Source organism: Triturus cristatus, unplaced genomic scaffold, assembly GCF_964204655.1.
Source record: "Triturus cristatus unplaced genomic scaffold, aTriCri1.1 SCAFFOLD_105, whole genome shotgun sequence".
Classification (NCBI taxonomy): Eukaryota; Metazoa; Chordata; class Amphibia; order Caudata; family Salamandridae; genus Triturus; species Triturus cristatus.
This window is the reverse complement of record NW_028187897.1, coordinates 895107-911877: the sequence shown is the minus strand read 5'-3', so window position 1 is coordinate 911877 and position 16771 is coordinate 895107.

Sequence of the window (16771 nt, the reverse complement as noted above, 5' to 3'; positions counted from 1 at the left end):
GTGTCGCGTTAGCCATCCCTGGACACGTGTTTCGAGGTAGTTGCCTCTCGTCAGCCGGGAGTAGGTATGTGTGTGGGGTTGCCGCATAGACTGCCAAAAAAGTATTCTCAGGTAAAGTACCACTCATGGCGCGCAGGTGCTGGTCCAGGGCTTGTCAGCCCAATCGGCTCAAGGGAGCCTTAATACAATCAAAAATCCGATTGGCCGCACTCTGCTCGTCCTACCAGCGTGTTACCCCAAGGAATTGTGGTCCATGAAGTGGCGACGGCGAATACGCCTGTGCCAAAGTTTTAAGTGAAAGTAAGTGTCGCGTTAGCCATCCCTGGACACGTGTTTCGAGGTAGTTGCCTCTCGTCAGCAGGGAGTAGGTATGTGTGTGGGGTTGCCGCGTAGACTGCCAAAAAAGTATTCTCAGGTAAAGTACCACTCATGGCGCGCAGGTGCTGGTCCAGGGCTCGTCAGCCCAATCGGCTCAAGGGAGCCTTAATACAATCAAAAATCCGATTGGCCGCACTCTGCTCGTCCTACCAGCGTGTAACCCCAAGGAATTGTGGTCCATGGAGTGGGGACGGCGAATACGCCTGTGCCAAAGTTTTAAGTGAAAGTAAGTGTCGCGTTAGCCATCCTTGGACACGTGTTTCGAGGTAGTTGTCTCTCGTCAGCAGGGAGTAGGTATGTGTGTGGGGTTGCCACGTAGACTGCCAAAAAAGTATTCTCAGGTAAAGTACCACTCATGGCGCGCAGGTGCTGGTCCAGGGCTCGTCAGCCCAATCAGCTCAAGGGAGCCTTAATACAATCAAAAATCCGATTGGCCGCACTCTGCTCGTCCTACCAGCGTGTTACCCCAAGGAATTGTGATCCATGAAGTGGCGACGGCGAATACGCCTGTGCCAAATTTTTAAGTGAAAGTAAGTGTTGCGTTAGCCATCCCTGGACACGTGTTTCGAGGTAGTTGCCTCTCGTCAGCAGGGAGTAGGTATGTGTGTGGGGTTGCCGCGTAGACTGCCAAAAAAGTATTCTCAGGTAAAGTACCACTCATGGCGCGCAGGTGCTAGTCCAGGGCTCGTCAGCCCAATCGGCTCAAGGGAGCCTTAATACAATCAAAAATCCGATTGGCCGCACTCTGCTCGTCCTACCAGCGTGTTACCCCAAGAAATTGTGGTCCATGGAGTGGCAACGGCGAATACGCCTGTGCCAAAGTTTTAAGTGAAAGTAAGTGTCGCGTTAGCCATCCCTGGACACGTGTTTCGAGGTAGTTGCCTTTCGTCAGCAGGGAGTAGATATGTGTGTGGGGTTGCCGCATAGACTGCCAAAAAAGTATTCTCAGGTAAAGTACCACTCATGGCGCGCAGGTGCTGGTCCAGGGCTTGTCAGCCCAATCGGCTCAAGGGAGCCTTAATACAATCAAAAATCCGATTGGCCGCACTCTGCTCGTCCTACCAGCGTGTTACCCCAAGGAATTGTGGTCCATGGAGTGACTACGGCAAATACGCCTGTGCCAAAGTTTTAAGTTAAAGTAAGTGTCGCGTTAGCCATCCCTGGACACGTGTTTCGAGGTAGTTGCCTCTCGTCAGCAGGGAGTAGGTATGTGTGTGGGGTTGCTGCGTAGACTGCCAAAAAAGTATTCTCAGGTAAAGTACCACTCATGGCGCACAGGTGCTGGTCCATGGCTCGTCAGCCCAATCGGCTCAAGGGAGCCTTAATACAATCAAAAACCCGATTGGTCGCACTCTGCTCGTCCTACCAGCGTGTTACCCCAAGGAACTGTGGTCCATGAAGTGGCGACGGCGAATACGCCTGTGCCAAAGTTTTAAGTGAAAGTAAGTGTCGCGTTAGCCATCCCTGGACACGTGTTTCGAGGTAGTTGCCTCTCGTCAGCAGGGAGTAGGTATGTGTGTGGGGTTGCCGCGTAGACTGCCAAAAAAGTATTCTCAGGTAAAGTACCACTCATGGCGCGCAGGTGCTGGTCCAGGGCTCGTCAGCCCATTCGGCTCAAGGGAGCCTTAATACAATAAAAAATCCGATTGGCCGCACTCTGCTCGTCCTACCAGCGTGTTACCCCAAGGAATTGTGGTCCATGAAGTGGCGACGGCGAATACGCCTGTGCCAAAGTTTTAAGTGAAAGTAAGTGTCGCGTTAGCCATCCCTGGACACGTGTTTCGAGGTAGTTGCCTCTCGTCAGCAGGGAGTAGGTATGTGTGTGGGGTTGCCGCGTAGACTGCCAAAAAAGTATTCTCAGGTAAAGTACCACTCATGGCGCGCAGGTGCTGGTCCAGGGCTCGTCAGCCCAATCGGCTCAAGGGAGCCTTAATACAATCAAAAATCCGATTGGCCGCACTCTGCTCGTCCTACCAGCGTGTTACCCCAAGGAATTGTGGTCCATGAAGTTGCGACGGCGAATACGCCTGTGCCAAAGTTTTAAGTGAAAGTAAGTGTTGCGTTAGCCATCCTTGGACACGTGTTTCGAGGTAGTTGCCTCTCGTCAGCAGAGAGTAGGTATGTGTGTGGGGTTGCCGCGTAGACTGCCAAAAAAGTATTCTCAGGTAAAGTACCACTCATGGCGCGCAGGTGCTGGTCCAGGGCTCGTCAGCCCAATCGGCTCAAGGGAGCCTTAATACAATCAAAAATCCGATTGGCCGCACTCTGCTCGTCCTACCAGCGTGTAACCCCAAGGAATTGTGGTCCATGGAGTGGGGACGGCGAATACGCCTGTGCCAAAGTTTTAAGTGAAAGTAAGTGTCGCATTAGCCATCCTTGGACACGTGTTTCGAGGTAGTTGTCTCTCGTCAGCAGGGAGTAGGTATGTGTGTGGGGTTGCCACGTAGACTGCCAAAAAAGTATTCTCAGGTAAAGTACCACTCATGGCGCGCAGGTGCTGGTCCAGGGCTCATCAGCCCAATCGGCTCAAGGGAGCCTTAATACAATAAAAAATCCGATTGGCCGCACTCTGCTCGTCCTACCAGCGTGTTACCCCAAGGAATTGTGGTCCATGAAGTGGCGACGGCGAATACGCCTGTGCCAAATTTTTAAGTGAAAGTAAGTGTTGCGTTAGCCATCCCTGGACACGTGTTTCGAGGTAGTTGCCTCTCGTCAGCAGGGAGTAGGTATGTGTGTGGGGTTGCCGCGTAGACTGCCAAAAAAGTATTCTCAGGTAAAGTACCACTCATGGCGCGCAGGTGCTGGTCCAGGGCTCGTCAGCCCAATCGGCTAAAGGGAGCCTTAATACAATCAACAATCCGATTGGCCGCACTCTGCTCGTCCTACCAGCGTGTTACCCCTAGAAATTGTGGTCCATGGAGTGGCGACGGCGAATACGCCTGTGCCAAAGTTTTAAGTGAAAGTAAGTGTCGCGTTAGCCATCCCTGGACACGTGTTTCGAGGTAGTTGCCTTTCGTCAGCAGGGAGTAGATATGTGTGTGGGGTTGCCGCGTAGACTGCCAAAAAAGTATTCTCAGGTAAAGTACCACTCATGGCGCGCAGGTGCTGGTCCAGGGCTCGTCAGCCCAATCGGCTCAAGGGAGCCTTAATACAATCAAAAATCCGATTGGCCGCACTCTGCTCGTCCTACCAGCGTGTTACCCCAAGGAATTGTGGTCCATGGAGTGACGACGGCAAATACGCCTGTGCCAAAGTTTTAAGTTAAAGTAAGTGTCGCGTTAGCCATCCCTGGACACGTGTTTCGAGGTAGTTGCCTCTCGTCAGCAGGGAGTAGGTATGTGTGTGGGGTTGCCGCGTAGACTGCCAAAAAAGTATTCTCAGGTAAAGTACCACTCATGGCGCGCAGGTGCTGGTCCATGGCTCGTCAGCCCAATCGGCTCAAGGGAGCCTTAATACAATCAAAAACCCGATTGGTCGCACTCTGCTCGTCCTACCCGCGTGTTACCCCAAGGAACTGTGGTCCATGAAGTGGCGACGGCGAATACGCCTGTGCCAAAGTTTTAAGTGAAAGTAAGTGTCGCGTTAGCCATCCCTGGACACGTGTTTCGAGGTAGTTGCCTCTCGTCAGCAGGGAGTAGGTATGTGTGTGGGGTTGCCGCATAGACTGCCAAAAAAGTATTCTCAGGTAAAGTACCACTCATGGCGCGCAGGTGCTGGTCCAGGGCTCGTCAGCCCAATCGGCTCAAGGGAGCCTTAATACAATAAAAAATCCGATTGTCCGCACTCTGCTCGTCCTACCAGCGTGTTACCCCAAGGAATTGTGGTCCATGAAGTGGCGAAGGCGAATACGCCTGTGCCAAAGTTTTAAGTGAAAGTAAGTGTCGCGTTAGCCATCCCTGGACACGTGTTTTGAGGTAGTTGCCTCTCGTCAGCAGGGAGTAGGTATGTGTGTGGGGTTGCCGCGTAGACTGTCAAAAAAGTATTCTCAGGTAAAGTACCACTCATGGCGCGCAGGTGCTGGTCCAGGGCTCGTCAGCCCAATCGGCTCAAGGGAGCCTTAATACAATCAAAAATCCGATTGGCCGCACTCTGCTCGTCCTACCAGCGTGTTACCCCAAGGAATTGTGGTCCATGAAGTGGCGACGGCGAATACGCCTGTGCCAAAGTTTTAAGTGAAAATAAGTGTCGCTTTAGCCATCCCTGGACACGTGTTTCGAGGTAGTTGCCTCTCGTCAGCAGGGAGTAGGTATGTGTGTGGGGTTGCCGCGTAGACTGCCAAAAAAGTATTCTCATGTAAAGTACCACTCATGGCGCGCAGGTGCTGGTCCAGGGCTCGTCAGCCCAATCGGCTCAAGGGAGCCTTAATACAATCAAAAATCCGATTGGCCGTACTCTGCTCATCCTACCAGCGTATTACCCCACGGAATTGTGGTCCATGAAGTGGCGACGGCGAATACGCCTGTGCCAAAGTTTTAAGTGAAAGTAAGTGTCGCGTTAGCCATCCCTGGACACGTGTTTCGAGGTAGTTGCCTTTCGTCAGCAGGGAGTAGATATGTGTGTGGGGTTGCCGCGTAGACTGCCAAAAAAGTACTCTCAGATAAAGTACCACTCATGGCGCGCAGGTGCTGGTCCAGGGCTCGTCAGCCCAATCGGCTCAAGGGAGCCTTAATACAATCAAAAATCCGATTGGCCGCACTCTGCTCGTCCTACCAGCGTGTTACCCCAAGGAATTGTGGTCCATGAAGTTGCGACGGCGAATACGCCTGTGCCAAAGTTTTAAGTGAAAGTAAGTGTTGCGTTAGCCATCCTTGGACACGTATTTCGAGGTAGTTGCCTCTCGTCAGCAGGGAGTAGGTATGTGTGTGGGGTTGCCGCGTAGACTGCCAAAAAAGTATTCTCAGGTAAAGTACCACTCATGGCGCGCAGGAGCTGGTCCAGGGCTCGTCAGCCCAATCGGCTCAAGGGAGCCTTAATACAATCAAAAATCCGATTGGCCGCACTCTGCTCGTCCTACCAGCGTGTTACCCCAAGGAATTGTGGTCCATAAAGTGGCGACGGCGAATACTCTTGTGCCAAAGTTGTAAGTGAAAGTAAGTGTCGCGTTAGCCATCCCTGGACAAGTGTTTCGAGGTAGTTGCCTCTCGTCAGCTGGGAGTAGGTATGTGTGTGGGGTTGCCGCGTAGACTGCCAAAAACGTATTCTCAGGTAAAGTACCACTCATGGCGCGCAGGTGCTGGTCCAGGGCTCTTCAGCCCAATCGGCTCAAGGGAGCCTTAATACAATCAAAAATCCGATTGGTCGCACTCTGCTCGTCCTACCAGCGTGTTACCCCAAGGAATTGTGGTCCATGAAGTGGCGACGGCGAATACGCCGGTGCCAAACTTTTAAGTGAAAGTAAGTGTCTCGTTAGCCATCTCTGGACACGTGTTTCGAGGTAGTTGCCTCTCGTCAGCAGGGAGTAGGTATGTGTGTGGGGTTGCCGCGTAGACTGCCAAAAAAGTATTCTCAGGTAAAGTACCACTCATGGCGTGCAGGTGCTGGTCCAGGGCTCGTCAGCCCAATCGGCTCAAGGGAGCCTTAATACAATCAAAAATCCAATTGGCCGCACTCTGCTCGTCCTACCAGCGTGTTACCCCAAGGAATTGTGGTCCATGAAGTGGCGACGGCGAATACGCCTGTGCCAAAGTTTTAAGTCAAAGTAAGTGTCGCGTTAGCCATCCCTGGACACGTGTTTCGAGGTAGTTGCCTCTCGTCAGCAGGGAGTAGATATGGGTGTGGGGTTGCCACGTAGACTGCCAAAAAAGTATTCTCAGGTAAAGTACCACTCATGGCGCGCAGGTGCTGGTCCAGGGCTCGTCAGCCCAATCGGCTCAAGGGAGCCTTATTACAATCAAAAATCCGATTGACCGCACTCTGCTCGTCCTACCAGCGTGTTACCCCAAGGAATTGTGGTCCATGAAGTGGCGACGGCAAATACGCCTGTGCCAAAGCTTAAGTGAAAGTAAGTGTTGCGTTAGAAATCCCTGGACACGTGTTTCGAGGTAGTTGCCTCTCGTGAGCAGGGAGTAGGTATGTGTGTGGGGTTGCCGCGTAGACTGCCAAAAAAGTATTCTCAGGTAAAGTACCACTCATGGCGCGCAGGTGCTGGTCCAGGGCTCGTCAGCCCAATCGGCTCAAGGGAGCCTTAATACAAACAAAAATCCGATTGGCCGCACTCTGCTCGTCCTACCAGCGTGTTACCCCAAGGAATTGTGGTCCATGAAGTGGCGACGGCGAATACGCCTGTGCCAAAGTTTTAAGTGAAAGTAAGTGTCACGTTAGCCATCCCTGGACACGTGTTTCGAGGTAGTTGCCTCTCATCAGCAGGGAGTAGGTATGTGTGTGGGGTTGCCGCGTAGACTGCCAAAAAAGTATTCTCAGGTAAAGTACCACTCATGGCGCGCAGGTGCTGGTCCAGGGCTCGTCAGCCCAATCGGCTCAAGGGAGCCTTAATACAATCAAAAATCCGATTGGCCGCACTCTGCTCGTCCTACCAGCGTGTTACCCCAAGGAATTGTGGTCCATGAAGTGGCGACGGCGAATACTCCTGTGCCAAAGTTTTAAGTGAAACTAAGTGTCGCGTCAGCCATCCCTGGACACGTGTTTTGAGGTAGTTGCCTCTCATCAGCAGGGAGTAGGTATGTGTGTGGGGTTGCCGCGTAGACTGCCAAAAAAGTATTCTCAGGTAAAGTACCACTCATGGCGCGCAGGTGCTGGTCCCGGGCTCGTCAGCCCAATCGGCTCAAGGGAGCCTTAATACAATCAAAAATCCGATTGGCCGTACTCTGCTCATTCTACCAGCGTGTTACCCCAACAAATTGTGGTCCATGAAGTGGCGACGGCGAATACGCCTGTGCCAAAGTTTTAAGTGAAAGTAAATGTTGCGTTAGCCATCCCTGGACACGTGTTTCAAGGTAGTTGCCTCTCGTCAGCAGGGAGTAGGTATGTGTGTGGGGTTGCCGCGTAGACTGCCAAAAAATATTCTCAGGTAAAGTACCACTCATGGCGCGCAGGTGCTGGTCCAGGGCTCGTTAGCCCAATCGGCTCAAGGGAGCCTTAATACAATCAAAAATCCGATTGGCCGCACTCTGCTCGTCCTACCAGCGTGTTACTCCAAGGAATTGTGGTCCATGAAGTGGCGACGGCGAATACGCCTGTGCCAAAGTTTAAGTGAAAGTAAGTGTCGCGTTAGCCATCCCTGGACAGGTGTTTCGAGGTAGTTGTCTCTCATCAGCAGGGAGTAGGTATGTGTGTGGGGTTGCTGCGTAGACTGCCAAAAAAGTATTCTCAGGTAAAGTACCACTCATGGCGCGCAGGTGCTGGTCCAGGGCTCGTCAGCCCAATCGGCTCAAGGGAGCCTTAATACAATCAAAAATCCGATTGGCCGCACTCTGCTCGTCCTACCAGCGTGTTACCCCAAGGAATTGTGGTCCATGAAGTGGTGACGGCGAATATGCCTGTGCCAAAGTTTTAAGTGAAAGTAAGTGTTGCGTTAGCCATCCTTGGACACGTGTTTCGAGGTAGTTGTCTCTCGTCAGCAGGGAGTAGGTATGTGTGTGGGGTTGCCGCGTAGACTGCCAAAAAGTATTCTCAGGTAAAGTACAACTCATGGCGCGCATGTGCTGGTCCAGGGCTCGTCAGCCCAATCGGCTCAAGGGAGCCTTAATACAATCAAAAATCCGATTGGCCGCACTCTGCTCGTCCTACCAGCGTGTTACCCCAAGGAGTTGTGGTCCATGAAGTGGCGACGGCGAATACGCCTGTGCCAAAGTTTTAAGTGAAAGTAAGTGTCGCGTTAGCCATCCCTGGACACGTGTTTCGAGGTAGTTGCCTCTCGTCAGCAGGGAGTAGGTATGTGTGTGGGGTTGCCGCGTAGACTGCCCAAAAAGTATTCTCAGGTAAAGTACCACTCATGGCGCACAGGTGCTGGTCCAGGGCTCGTCAGCCCAATCGGCTCAAGGGAGCCTTAATACAATCAAAAATCCGATTGGCCGCACTCTGCTCGTCCTACCAGCGTGTTACCCCAAGGAACTGTGGTCCATGAAGTAGTGACGGCGAATACGCCTGTGCCAAAGTTTTAAGTGAAAGTAAGTGTCGCGTTAGCCATCCCTGGACACGTGTTTCGAGGTAGTTGCCTCTCATCAGCAGGGAGTAGGTATGTGTGTGGGGTTGTCGCGTAGACTGCCAAAAAAGTATTCTCAGGTAAAGTACCACTCATGGCGCGCAGGTGCTGGTCCAGGGCTCGTCAGCCCAATCGGCTCAAGGGAGCCTTAATACAATCAAAAATCCGATTGGCCGCACTCTGCTCGTCCTACCAGCGTGTTACCCCAAGGAATTGTGGTCCATGAAGTGGCGACTGCGAATACGCCTGTGCCAAAGTTTTAAGTGAAAGTAAGTGTCGCGTTAGCCATCCCTGGACACGTGTTTCGAGGTAGTTGCCTCTCGTCAGCCGGGAGTAGGTATGTGTGTGGGGTTGCCGCATAGACTGCCAAAAAAGTATTCTCAGGTAAAGTACCACTCATGGCGCGCAGGTGCTGGTCCAGGGCTTGTCAGCCCAATCGGCTCAAGGGAGCCTTAATACAATCAAAAATCCGATTGGCCGCACTCTGCTCGTCCTACCAGCGTGTTACCCCAAGGAATTGTGGTCCATGAAGTGGCGACGGCGAATACGCCTGTGCCAAAGTTTTAAGTGAAAGTAAGTGTCGCGTTAGCCATCCCTGGACACGTGTTTCGAGGTAGTTGCCTCTCGTCAGCAGGGAGTAGGTATGTGTGTGGGGTTGCCGCGTAGACTGCCAAAAAAGTATTCTCAGGTAAAGTACCACTCATGGCGCGCAGGTGCTGGTCCAGGGCTCGTCAGCCCAATCGGCTCAAGGGAGCCTTAATACAATCAAAAATCCGATTGGCCGCACTCTGCTCGTCCTACCAGCGTGTAACCCCAAGGAATTGTGGTCCATGGAGTGGGGACGGCGAATACGCCTGTGCCAAAGTTTTAAGTGAAAGTAAGTGTCGCGTTAGCCATCCTTGGACACGTGTTTCGAGGTAGTTGTCTCTCGTCAGCAGGGAGTAGGTATGTGTGTGGGGTTGCCACGTAGACTGCCAAAAAAGTATTCTCAGGTAAAGTACCACTCATGGCGCGCAGGTGCTGGTCCAGGGCTCGTCAGCCCAATCAGCTCAAGGGAGCCTTAATACAATCAAAAATCCGATTGGCCGCACTCTGCTCGTCCTACCAGCGTGTTACCCCAAGGAATTGTGATCCATGAAGTGGCGACGGCGAATACGCCTGTGCCAAATTTTTAAGTGAAAGTAAGTGTTGCGTTAGCCATCCCTGGACACGTGTTTCGAGGTAGTTGCCTCTCGTCAGCAGGGAGTAGGTATGTGTGTGGGGTTGCCGCGTAGACTGCCAAAAAAGTATTCTCAGGTAAAGTACCACTCATGGCGCGCAGGTGCTAGTCCAGGGCTCGTCAGCCCAATCGGCTCAAGGGAGCCTTAATACAATCAAAAATCCGATTGGCCGCACTCTGCTCGTCCTACCAGCGTGTTACCCCAAGAAATTGTGGTCCATGGAGTGGCAACGGCGAATACGCCTGTGCCAAAGTTTTAAGTGAAAGTAAGTGTCGCGTTAGCCATCCCTGGACACGTGTTTCGAGGTAGTTGCCTTTCGTCAGCAGGGAGTAGATATGTGTGTGGGGTTGCCGCGTAGACTGCCAAAAAAGTATTCTCAGGTAAAGTACCACTCATGGCGCGCAGGTGCTGGTCCAGGGCTTGTCAGCCCAATCGGCTCAAGGGAGCCTTAATACAATCAAAAATCCGATTGGCCGCACTCTGCTCGTCCTACCAGCGTGTTACCCCAAGGAATTGTGGTCCATGGAGTGACTACGGCAAATACGCCTGTGCCAAAGTTTTAAGTTAAAGTAAGTGTCGCGTTAGCCATCCCTGGACACGTGTTTCGAGGTAGTTGCCTCTCGTCAGCAGGGAGTAGGTATGTGTGTGGGGTTGCTGCGTAGACTGCCAAAAAAGTATTCTCAGGTAAAGTACCACTCATGGCGCACAGGTGCTGGTCCATGGCTCGTCAGCCCAATCGGCTCAAGGGAGCCTTAATACAATCAAAAACCCGATTGGTCGCACTCTGCTCGTCCTACCAGCGTGTTACCCCAAGGAACTGTGGTCCATGAAGTGGCGACGGCGAATACGCCTGTGCCAAAGTTTTAAGTGAAAGTAAGTGTCGCGTTAGCCATCCCTGGACACGTGTTTCGAGGTAGTTGCCTCTCGTCAGCAGGGAGTAGGTATGTGTGTGGGGTTGCCGCGTAGACTGCCAAAAAAGTATTCTCAGGTAAAGTACCACTCATGGCGCGCAGGTGCTGGTCCAGGGCTCGTCAGCCCATTCGGCTCAAGGGAGCCTTAATACAATAAAAATCCGATTGGCCGCACTCTGCTCGTCCTACCAGCGTGTTACCCCAAGGAATTGTGGTCCATGAAGTGGCGACGGCGAATACGCCTGTGCCAAAGTTTTAAGTGAAAGTAAGTGTCGCGTTAGCCATCCCTGGACACGTGTTTCAAGGTAGTTGCCTCTCGTCAGCAGGGAGTAGGTATGTGTGTGGGGTTGCCGCGTAGACTGCCAAAAAAGTATTCTCAGGTAAAGTACCACTCATGGCGCGCAGGTGCTGGTCCAGGGCTCGTCAGCCCAATCGGCTCAAGGGAGCCTTAATACAATCAAAAATCCGATTGGCCGCACTCTGCTCGTCCTACCAGCGTGTTACCCCAAGGAATTGTGGTCCATGAAGTTGCGACGGCGAATACGCCTGTGCCAAAGTTTTAAGTGAAAGTAAGTGTTGCGTTAGCCATCCTTGGACACGTGTTTCGAGGTAGTTGCCTCTCGTCAGCAGGGAGTAGGTATGTGTGTGGGGTTGCCGCGTAGACTGCCAAAAAAGTATTCTCAGGTAAAGTACCACTCATGGCGCGCAGGTGCTGGTCCAGGGCTCGTCAGCCCAATCGGCTCAAGGGAGCCTTAATACAATCAAAAATCCGATTGGCCGCACTCTGCTCGTCCTACCAGCGTGTAACCCCAAGGAATTGTGGTCCATGGAGTGGGGACGGCGAATACGCCTGTGCCAAAGTTTTAAGTGAAAGTAAGTGTCGCATTAGCCATCCTTGGACACGTGTTTCGAGGTAGTTGTCTCTCGTCAGCAGGGAGTAGGTATGTGTGTGGGGTTGCCACGTAGACTGCCAAAAAAGTATTCTCAGGTAAAGTACCACTCATGGCGCGCAGGTGCTGGTCCAGGGCTCATCAGCCCAATCGGCTCAAGGGAGCCTTAATACAATAAAAAATCCGATTGGCCGCACTCTGCTCGTCCTACCAGCGTGTTACCCCAAGGAATTGTGGTCCATGAAGTGGCGACGGCGAATACGCCTGTGCCAAATTTTTAAGTGAAAGTAAGTGTTGCGTTAGCCATCCCTGGACACGTGTTTCGAGGTAGTTGCCTCTCGTCAGCAGGGAGTAGGTATGTGTGTGGGGTTGCCGCGTAGACTGCCAAAAAAGTATTCTCAGGTAAAGTACCACTCATGGCGCGCAGGTGCTGGTCCAGGGCTCGTCAGCCCAATCGGCTAAAGGGAGCCTTAATACAATCAACAATCCGATTGGCCGCACTCTGCTCGTCCTACCAGCGTGTTACCCCTAGAAATTGTGGTCCATGGAGTGGCGACGGCGAATACGCCTGTGCCAAAGTTTTAAGTGAAAGTAAGTGTCGCGTTAGCCATCCCTGGACACGTGTTTCGAGGTAGTTGCCTTTCGTCAGCAGGGAGTAGATATGTGTGTGGGGTTGCCGCGTAGACTGCCAAAAAAGTATTCTCAGGTAAAGTACCACTCATGGCGCGCAGGTGCTGGTCCAGGGCTCGTCAGCCCAATCGGCTCAAGGGAGCCTTAATACAATCAAAAATCCGATTGGCCGCACTCTGCTCGTCCTACCAGCGTGTTACCCCAAGGAATTGTGGTCCATAAAGTGGCGACGGCGAATACTCTTGTGCCAAAGTTGTAAGTGAAAGTAAGTGTCGCGTTAGCCATCCCTGGACAAGTGTTTCGAGGTAGTTGCCTCTCGTCAGCTGGGAGTAGGTATGTGTGTGGGGTTGCCGCGTAGACTGTCAAAAAAGTATTCTCAGGTAAAGTACCACTCATGGCGCGCAGGTGCTGGTCCAGGGCTCGTCAGCCCAATCGGCTCAAGGGAGCCTTAATACAATCAAAAATCCGATTGGCCGCACTCTGCTCGTCCTACCAGCGTGTTACCCCAAGGAATTGTGGTCCATGAAGTGGCGACGGCGAATACGCCTGTGCCAAAGTTTTAAGTGAAAATAAGTGTCGCTTTAGCCATCCCTGGACACGTGTTTCGAGGTAGTTGCCTCTCGTCAGCAGGGAGTAGGTATGTGTGTGGGGATGCCGCGTAGACTGCCAAAAAAGTATTCTCAGGTAAAGTACCACTCATGGCGCGCAGGTGCTGGTCCAGGGCTCGTCAGCCCAATCGGCTCAAGGGAGCCTTAATACAATCAAAAATCCGATTGGCCGCACTCTGCTCGTCCTACCAGCGTGTTACCCCAAGGAATTGTGGTCCATGAAGTTGCGACGGCGAATACGCCTGTGCCAAAGTTTTAAGTGAAAGTAAGTGTTGCGTTAGCCATCCTTGGACACGTATTTCGAGGTAGTTGCCTCTCGTCAGCAGGGAGTAGGTATGTGTGTGGGGTTGCCGCGTAGACTGCCAAAAAAGTATTCTCATGTAAAGTACCACTCATGGCGCGCAGGTGCTGGTCCAGGGCTCGTCAGCCCAATCGGCTCAAGGGAGCCTTAATACAATCAAAAATCCGATTGGCCGTACTCTGCTCATCCTACCAGCGTATTACCCCACGGAATTGTGGTCCATGAAGTGGCGACGGCGAATACGCCTGTGCCAAAGTTTTAAGTGAAAGTAAGTGTCGCGTTAGCCATCCCTGGACACGTGTTTCGAGGTAGTTGCCTTTCGTCAGCAGGGAGTAGATATGTGTGTGGGGTTGCCGCGTAGACTGCCAAAAAAGTACTCTCAGATAAAGTACCACTCATGGCGCGCAGGTGCTGGTCCAGGGCTCGTCAGCCCAATCGGCTCAAGGGAGCCTTAATACAATCAAAAATCCGATTGGCCGCACTCTGCTCGTCCTACCAGCGTGTTACCCCAAGGAATTGTGGTCCATGAAGTTGCGACGGCGAATACGCCTGTGCCAAAGTTTTAAGTGAAAGTAAGTGTTGCGTTAGCCATCCTTGGACACGTATTTCGAGGTAGTTGCCTCTCGTCAGCAGGGAGTAGGTATGTGTGTGGGGTTGCCGCGTAGACTGCCAAAAAAGTATTCTCAGGTAAAGTACCACTCATGGCGCGCAGGAGCTGGTCCAGGGCTCGTCAGCCCAATCGGCTCAAGGGAGCCTTAATACAATCAAAAATCCGATTGGCCGCACTCTGCTCGTCCTACCAGCGTGTTACCCCAAGGAATTGTGGTCCATAAAGTGGCGACGGCGAATACTCTTGTGCCAAAGTTGTAAGTGAAAGTAAGTGTCGCGTTAGCCATCCCTGGACAAGTGTTTCGAGGTAGTTGCCTCTCGTCAGCTGGGAGTAGGTATGTGTGTGGGGTTGCCGCGTAGACTGCCAAAAACGTATTCTCAGGTAAAGTACCACTCATGGCGCGCAGGTGCTGGTCCAGGGCTCTTCAGCCCAATCGGCTCAAGGGAGCCTTAATACAATCAAAAATCCGATTGGTCGCACTCTGCTCGTCCTACCAGCGTGTTACCCCAAGGAATTGTGGTCCATGAAGTGGCGACGGCGAATACGCCGGTGCCAAACTTTTAAGTGAAAGTAAGTGTCTCGTTAGCCATCTCTGGACACGTGTTTCGAGGTAGTTGCCTCTCGTCAGCAGGGAGTAGGTATGTGTGTGGGGTTGCCGCGTAGACTGCCAAAAAAGTATTCTCAGGTAAAGTACCACTCATGGCGTGCAGGTGCTGGTCCAGGGCTCGTCAGCCCAATCGGCTCAAGGGAGCCTTAATACAATCAAAAATCCAATTGGCCGCACTCTGCTCGTCCTACCAGCGTGTTACCCCAAGGAATTGTGGTCCATGAAGTGGCGACGGCGAATACGCCTGTGCCAAAGTTTTAAGTCAAAGTAAGTGTCGCGTTAGCCATCCCTGGACACGTGTTTCGAGGTAGTTGCCTCTCGTCAGCAGGGAGTAGATATGGGTGTGGGGTTGCCACGTAGACTGCCAAAAAAGTATTCTCAGGTAAAGTACCACTCATGGCGCGCAGGTGCTGGTCCAGGGCTCGTCAGCCCAATCGGCTCAAGGGAGCCTTATTACAATCAAAAATCCGATTGACCGCACTCTGCTCGTCCTACCAGCGTGTTACCCCAAGGAATTGTGGTCCATGAAGTGGCGACGGCAAATACGCCTGTGCCAAAGCTTAAGTGAAAGTAAGTGTTGCGTTAGAAATCCCTGGACACGTGTTTCGAGGTAGTTGCCTCTCGTGAGCAGGGAGTAGGTATGTGTGTGGGGTTGCCGCGTAGACTGCCAAAAAAGTATTCTCAGGTAAAGTACCACTCATGGCGCGCAGGTGCTGGTCCAGGGCTCGTCAGCCCAATCGGCTCAAGGGAGCCTTAATACAAACAAAAATCCGATTGGCCGCACTCTGCTCGTCCTACCAGCGTGTTACCCCAAGGAATTGTGGTCCATGAAGTGGCGACGGCGAATACGCCTGTGCCAAAGTTTTAAGTGAAAGTAAGTGTCACGTTAGCCATCCCTGGACACGTGTTTCGAGGTAGTTGCCTCTCATCAGCAGGGAGTAGGTATGTGTGTGGGGTTGCCGCGTAGACTGCCAAAAAAGTATTCTCAGGTAAAGTACCACTCATGGCGCGCAGGTGCTGGTCCAGGGCTCGTCAGCCCAATCGGCTCAAGGGAGCCTTAATACAATCAAAAATCCGATTGGCCGCACTCTGCTCGTCCTACCAGCGTGTTACCCCAAGGAATTGTGGTCCATGAAGTGGCGACGGCGAATACTCCTGTGCCAAAGTTTTAAGTGAAACTAAGTGTCGCGTCAGCCATCCCTGGACACGTGTTTTGAGGTAGTTGCCTCTCATCAGCAGGGAGTAGGTATGTGTGTGGGGTTGCCGCGTAGACTGCCAAAAAAGTATTCTCAGGTAAAGTACCACTCATGGCGCGCAGGTGCTGGTCCCGGGCTCGTCAGCCCAATCGGCTCAAGGGAGCCTTAATACAATCAAAAATCCGATTGGCCGTACTCTGCTCATTCTACCAGCGTGTTACCCCAACAAATTGTGGTCCATGAAGTGGCGACGGCGAATACGCCTGTGCCAAAGTTTTAAGTGAAAGTAAATGTCGCGTTAGCCATCCCTGGACACGTGTTTCAAGGTAGTTGCCTCTCGTCAGCAGGGAGTAGGTATGTGTGTGGGGTTGCCGCGTAGACTGCCAAAAAAGTATTTTCAGGTAAAGTACCACTCATGGCATGCAGGTGCTGGTCCAGGGCTCGTCAGCCCAATCGGCTCAAGGGAGCCTTAATACAATCAAAAATCCGATTGGCCGCACTCTGCTCGTCCTACCAGCGTGTTACCCCAAGGAATTGTGGTCCATGAAGTGGCGACGGCGAATACGCCTGTGCCAAAGTTTTAAGTGAAAGCAAGTGTCGCGTTAGCCATCCCTGGACACGTGTTTTGAGGTATTTGCCTCTCGTCAGCAGGGAGTAGATATGTGTGTGGGGTTGCCGTGTAGACTGCCAAAAAAGTATTCTCCGGTAAAGTACCACTCATGGCGCGCAGGTGCTGGTCCAGGGCTTGTCAGCCCAATCGGCTCAAGGGAGCCTTAATACAATAAAAAATCCGATTGACCGCACTCTGCTCGTCCTACCAGCGTGTTACCCCAAGGAATTGTGGTCCATGAAGTGGCGACGGCGAATACGCCTGTGCCAAAGTTTTAAGTGAAAGTAAGTGTCGCGTTAGCCATCCCTGGACACGTGTTTTGAGGTAGTTGCCTCTCGTCAGCAGGGAGTAGGTATGTGTGTGGGGTTGCCGCGTAGACTGCCAAAAAAGTATTCTCAGGTAAAGTACCACTCATGGCTCGCAGGTGCTGGTCCAGGGCTCGTCAGCCCAATCGGCTCAAGGGAGCCTTAATACAAACAAAAATCCGATTGGCCGCACTCTGCTCGTCCTACCAGCGTGTTACCCCAAGGAATTGTGGTCCATGAAGTGGCGACGGCGAATACGCCTGTGCCAAAGTTTTAAGTGAAAGTAAGTGTCGCGTTAGCCATCCCCGGACACGTGTTTCGAGGTAGTTGCCTCTCGTCAGCAG